Below are 7121 nucleotides of genomic sequence, written 5' to 3' on the forward strand. Positions count from 1 at the left end.
GTCTATTTGGTGCATGTACGTTTAATGGTTTTCTGTTTTAGTGATTGCATCACACAGGTTGACAAAGTCACGGGGAGCATTTGCTACGGAGGAGCTTTTTGTGGCATCTCCAATTGGTATCATCCCCTTTCCAAGTTTTTTCCTTAAGTAGATAATGTTATCTCTGTATGTATGGGTTAATTTATTTTCATTTGTTGGGGACCGGCAATCAAGGCATGAAGTGCCAAGTTTAGGTTATGTAAACTGGGGGGAGATTTGAGTAGTTGTCTACCTCCTGTTAGGACATCGTCAGGCAATAAAGAACTGAGCTAGAGGGTAGTCCTTGTGACCATGTCATCCTGCCTGCTTGCTAGGTAGTTGTCCTAGGAGTCCCTGCTAGTGTGAGGTAGTTAGAGAAACCTGCCAGCATATCAAAAGAAGAGAAAGTTATGTAGCTATCTAAAAATAAGAATTACAGAGGTGTGTAAAAAGGGAATCTAACACCTCAATAAGAACAAAGAGGAAAAGGGATTATCATCTTGCGGAGGCTTGGTAGGTTTCTGGGGAGGACAAGTCAGGACCCGGGGCCGATGCCTTGTCTTCCTAGGGGTAGCAACTAGCTGAAAGGAAAAGAAAAGACTGTTGGAGTGAAAATAAAAGTGAGCGTTATAAAAAGGATTAAGTGTCGCCTCATGAGAGCTTGGTAGGTGCTTGGGTATTGAGTCTGGACATGCCTTATTCTCCTTGGGTCACTCCACACAGCTCCCTCCTTTTTACACGCCTGCGTATGAAACCTTGAATGGAAAATATGATGCCCGGGCTATAGGAGTCCTCACCTAGAAGGAGGTTGTAGTCTAGTTGTCCTCAGCTAGGTAGGTAGTTAGACCACCACTAGGATGACCTTTTTGATAGGCTTTTTAGCCAGTCTTTGTGTTCAAGCAATTGGTTAGAGACTCGCTCTGGATTTCTGTCACAGTATGATGGGCCTATTCCTTGTGGATTTTCATGCCTTGATTTTGTCAGTAGGGTGAGAGAGTTGCTCTTGTGCTTTGTTGATCATATGTTTTGTATTAGCTTGATGCTCTTTGTGATTATGCATGTGTAGATCTGTTCGTGGGATTCAACGGGCCGAGTCGCCCTATCACATGGTCACCAATGAGACCTAGATTTTAGGAGCCGATTGTGAGCCAGGCTTGAAGCATTTGAGGCCGTTTTTGGAGCAAGAAATACCCCTGGAAGCACTAAATACCAAATTTTCATGAAATATCAAACGATGACAAATAGTCAAGCTGGGGATTTCCTAAATGCATTTCTATGTCAAGGATCCAATGCAAGTCTCGGTTCATCGATCAGAGATCGTTTGATCCCCCATTTAATCCCTGCAAGGTTTGGCGCTATAAAGCAGTTATTGGATCTAGGAGCCAGAAAATGCATGATGAAGGCCAAGTTTATAGATTTCGATGTTACAAAGCTACCTGCCTACACCGATCTCGAATCTGAGTCTGTTTGCCCACTCGAAACCAAAATATCCACTTGACGAATAGTGTGAACTAGTTTTTTCAATAAAAAATGAAGTGAAATCTAGATGAAACTTGGAATGAAATGAAAACATGCACGCTAGGAGGGGGGCGCAAAAAAAATTGCGCCCCCTCAAATTTCCAATTTTGCACCTCTTCACAGCTGCACAATCAAAAGAGAGAGTGTAGAGCATTGCTTATCTATGAGGGAAGAGCAAGATTTTGACATTTTTGCATGTAATATGGTTCAGTCAATCAAAATCTGATTTTCTAGTCTTTCTCTCTCCTCTCTCCTCTTTGATGTTGTTTATATGCATCAATTCAAGAGAGAAGGGAGAGGGTTGTGATGACAAATCCGGAGCGAATGGCAACGCTGGAGTGATGGAGGATGTAGATCAGGTTGAGAGAGTGCATCAACAGCAAAGAAAAAGCATCAACGGGCTCCCCTCTACAAGATACGATCCTCAGAATCATGATTTCTTTGTGTAAGTGAGTAGTTTTTGTGTTTTATGAAAAATGATTGGAGAAAGTATTTGATTTTGTCTGTTCTTGATTTTCAATGTTGTATTCTCTCTGAAATATGAAATGAAACTAAAAAATACGATGATATAATAAATTTTTGCAAAACCCGCATGTTGTGATTTTTATAAAAATAATGGAATTTGGGGTTTTTGTTGAGTGTTTTGGAGTCATATGGGATGAAAATGGATATGAAATATCTTATTTTTTTGAAGAAATAAACTGAAAAAATAGAGAAAATTAGGGAGGATTTAGTTTGCATTTTATGTTCCTGAGTGTATAATAAGGCTACAGCATGAGGGTCAAGCCTTGTTTCCATGTTATACTATGTTTTTATCGATTTTTTTATTTAAAAACTACATAAAAATGAACCATACACCTACCCAACGAATGCAAAACCTAACCGGTAGGAGGGAAGAGGGATTATGAAAGTGAGTGGTCGTTGAAAATGTTTTAAATTCTAATTTATTTGATTATGCATAGCATACAGGCCGATCACTATTTGATGAATATAAGATACTTTACTTTGTCCCTATAAATAAATATTTATTAAATAAATGTGTGGTTCGTATAAGTGCAATGATAATGTGTGATACGTGAATGACGCATTCGCATACATTAACATAATTCAATGCATAGTACTATACTTGCAATTGTGTAAGTGTGACGATAATGTGTGGTACGTGAATGACGCATCCACATATATTAACATAATTCAACGCATATTACTACTTTTGATGCGTTCGTATTACTACTTTTGATGCGTTCATACGTTAAACAAAAATTAAGAGTCATGCATTTCAAAAAACAAAATAAAACAACTTTACTCAATTATTTGAATTCAGTACACATCGCACGAGATATTATGTATATATAAATAAATATTCAAATGTGGCAGAGTACTTTTTTTTTTGGGCTTCCAAGATGTTATGGCATTGTAACACCCATTACAAATCTTGCATCATTAATCTAGTAAACTATGGCAGGATCCCCTTGCCGTGTCTGTTGAGATATCGAGCTCCACTCGTGATACGCCAGGGTGACCGTTGTGTATTTATGTCACCGACTTGTCAGTTGCAGACGCAGTTGGTACACCGCCCATGAATAATAGCTACATGATAGCTATCCTTATCTACTCTAGTTCGTGGCTCAGTTAGTATGCCACCTTAGTTAGTTGAGTTTGGTTTGAGACCCATATATAGGGTTCTTCTATTTCTTTGTACTTGAGTTCTTTTGGCTTACACAACTAAGAAGAGGAAAACTGTTTTCAGCCTCCACCCTTGTGTGTCTTCCCCCATTGTGCAAGCAAGAAAGCTTCAAGCGAGACTCCTTCCTTCTCTCCCACAATCTTGACATGGTATCAGAGCCTTGTTCGTGGTAAGGAACTCAAGAAAGCAAGCCAAGCTCGCGGTGTTCTAGTAAGAGGAGCAGTGTTGCTTTCATTTTCTATTTTGGGAGCAGATCTCTGCAGGTAGCACAGCCGAAAATTGCAGGAGTGCATTGTCTCAGGTTGAGACGCCCTTCGCGGTGAAGCAAGAGGGCAGTATATGCTGTGGGTGAGAGCTTTAGCTCATGGCGACCCTGTTTTTTTTATTTGAGGCCATTTCGGGGCCTGTTTTGGAGGCGGAAGTTTTCTGCACGCACTCAGAAAAAGGCGCAGTTTTATGCTGTTCAGCCACTGTTCTACAGGTCGGTGAAAAGTTACTGTAGAAATTGCATCGTACGCTTGTGCGCAGAGACATTGGGAGTTTCAGAATCATCCTTGGTTCCTATTTATGCAAAATCGTCACTAGGAAGTGACTATGTGGTCAAATACCACTTTCGCCAGTTTTGCAGATTTGCCCTTGTGAGGGTGAAGCTGAGTTTTTGCAGTGACAGAATTTTTCGTAGTGTTCTGTAATGGCGTCTGATTCTCTTTCACAGATTGTAACTGAAAAGCTTGACAATAACAACTTCCAAGCATGGAAGTTTAGAATGACGAATTTCCTTATGGGAAAAGGATATTGGGAATTTGTTGCAGGAAATGAAGAAGAACCAGTTCTTCCTGATGTTCCCAATCAACAGCAAATGCAGACATTTAAAGCATGGCATGAGAGAGCCAGGAAAGTTATGTATTGGCTGTCTATCAGCATTTCAGACTCTATGATTGTGCATATTCAAGATGCAAGTACGCCAAAGAGGCATGGGATACTTTGTCAAAAATGTATAGCACAAATACGCAAGCCAGGAAAATGCAGCTCAAGCAAGAGTTGCACAATGTGCAAAGAGAAAATATGAGCATTAACGACTACCACATGAAAGTGAAGAAGATTGCAGATGCACTTGCTTCCATTGGGTCACCAGTGGAAGATGATGATTTAGTTTCTGTGACCTTGAATGGTCTAGGAAAGGATTATGCACAGTTTCGGACATCCATTTCAGTTCGTGAAAGATTTCCTGATTTTGAGGAGTTGATTGCTCTTCTAATTTCTGAGGAACAGAGAAATGGTGGTGCATCTTCTTCAGGAGGAACTTCAAAAGAAGCTGTCTTCTACTCAAATGCTGGAAGAGGTAGAGGCAGAGGTAGAGGAGGCCGATTTGGAGGCCGTGGTAGAAATCAGAATATGCAGCAAACTCAAGAAAACCAGTCCTATGGAGGAGGACGTGGTAACTCTAGAGGCAGGGGGAGCCAAAGAGGTCGTGGTGGATGGCAAAGAGGCCAAAATGCAAACAGTAATGTTGAATGCTACTATTGTGGTAAAATGGGTCATATGGCTAAAGACTGCTATAAAAAGCAGAATGACATCATGAATGGAAAACTACAACAAGGGAATTATGCATCTTCTAGTAGACAGGGTGATGACAGAAATGAGCACTTGTTTATGGTGCAGCACATGAACAATTCTGTGACAAGTGCAGAAGAAAGAAATGATGTATGGTATGTTGACTCAGGTGCATCAAACCACATGACAGGTCATGCAGAATGGATGGAGGATGCAAGAAAAATGGAAAAACCAGGATTTGTGGAGACTGGTGATGATACTGCACATTCTATTGTGCAGATTGGAAAAATTCCTTTGTCTATGCAGGATGGGAAAAAGAAATACTTGTCCGATGTATTTCATGTCCCGAATATCACCAAGAATCTGGTTTCAGTTGGTCAAATGGTTGAGCAGGGCTTGCAGGTCAGATTTAATCCTCATGGATGCTTTGTTGAGGATATGAAAAATAAAGGTCGCTTGATAGCAAAAGGAAAGAAGAAGGGCAGAATGTTTACATTGGATGCAGACATGTCTGAATTGAGTGCAGGAATGTTTGCACATGGGACCGGTGTAGTTGCAGATATTGATATCTGGCATAAACGCATTGGTCATGTTAATGTACAGTGACTTAAATCAATGCAGGCCCAAAATATTGTTGCAGGATTGCCAAAATTCAAAGTTGCAGAAATGCATAAGGTATGTGAAGCCTGTCAGTTTGGAAAACAGGCAAGGAAACCATTTCCTAGACATGTTCAAGAGAGTGAAAAGCCATTGGAATTAATCCACTCTGATGTGTGGACTACTAAAGCTGCATCTCTTGGAGGCTGTCATTATTTTGTCACTTTTATTGATGACTATAGCAGAAAATTTTGGGTGTATTTTATGAAAAAGAAAAGTGAAGTTTTTGGGCATTTCAAAACCCTTAAAGCTATGGCTGAAAAAGAAACAGGTCTGCAAATAAAATGCCTAAGGTCAGATGGAGGGGGAGAGTACCTCTCAAATGAGTTCGCAAAGTTCTTACAGGAGCATGGCATAAAGCAGCAATATTCATGCAGTTATACCCCACAACAAAATGGAATTGCAGAAAGGAAAAACAGGCATATTGGAGAGGTATCTCATGCCATGCTCAATGAAAAAGACTTGCCAGATTTTTATTGGGCTGAAGCAGTTGCTACAGCAGTCTATATAATGAACAGGACTCCCACTGCAGCAATACATGGGATGACTCCAGAGGAGAGGTATACTGGTAGGAAACCAGATATTTCTCATTTGAAAATTTTTGGTTGCATTGCCTATGTACATGTGCCAGATGAGTTGAGATCCAAGTTGGATCCAAAAGCTGAGAAGTGCATCTTTATTGGTTACTCTCTGCAGCAAAAAGGGTATAGATGCTATAACCCTTCTACTCGTAAGTTTACAGTGAGCAGAGATGTTGTTTTTGATGAGATGAGTAGCTGGTATAAACCAGTAAATGTGATTGATGATGTAGATGCACAAAATGGTAATGCTGCACAAAATTCACAGCAGCAGTCACAAAATATTAGTGGACCTGGAGCGTCCTCTAGTAGTGGTTCACATTCTTCACCATGGACAGGCAGATTGAGATCAGGAGAATCTTCTCAAAGTAATGCAGATAGTGGTATGCAGGTATCACGAAAAGGAAAAGAGAAGGTTGATCAGTCCATGGTTGATGTGAATGCAGGTCACTCTTATGTGGATGGTGAATCCAGTGGCTCAAAACAGAGCATTGATGATGAGTTGGATATTCCTTCTATTGTTACACCTGGAGTAAGGAAGACCAGGGATGTTTTGAGAGCACGTGGGAGTGAACCTACTTTGCGCAGGTCTACGAGAGTTAGGTATCATGTGGATAGGCTGAAATATGATGGATTTACAGCCATTCACTATGCATATATGGTCAAAGTGATACAGGAACCAGAACCCACATCTTTTGAGCAAGCCATGGGAAAAGAAAAATGGGAGAAAGCCATGGATGAAGAAATGGATGCCTTGGAAGCAGATGCTACATGGGAGTTAGTACCTTTGCCTAAAGGTAAGAATGCAATTGGCTGTAAGTGGGTTTATAAGGTGAAGTACAATGCAGATGGTTCTGTGAACAGATACAAGGCAAGATTAGTAGTCAAGGGGTATGCACAAACATATGGCATTGACTATGAAGAAACATTCAGTCCAGTTGCAAGGATGGCAACTGTAAGAGCAGTCATTACTATGGCTGCATCAAAGGGATGGTCTTTACATCAGATGGATGTAAAGAATGCCTTCTTGCATGGTGATTTGCAAGAAGATGTCTATATGGAGCAGCCACCAGGTTATGTGCATGCTGTTCATCCTGAGTTTGTTTGCA

Source organism: Lygodium microphyllum, chromosome 3 (assembly GCF_053477565.2).
Source record: "Lygodium microphyllum isolate KBCC chromosome 3, Lygodium_microphyllum_v1.1.10, whole genome shotgun sequence".
Lineage (NCBI taxonomy): Eukaryota > Viridiplantae > Streptophyta > Polypodiopsida > Schizaeales > Lygodiaceae > Lygodium > Lygodium microphyllum.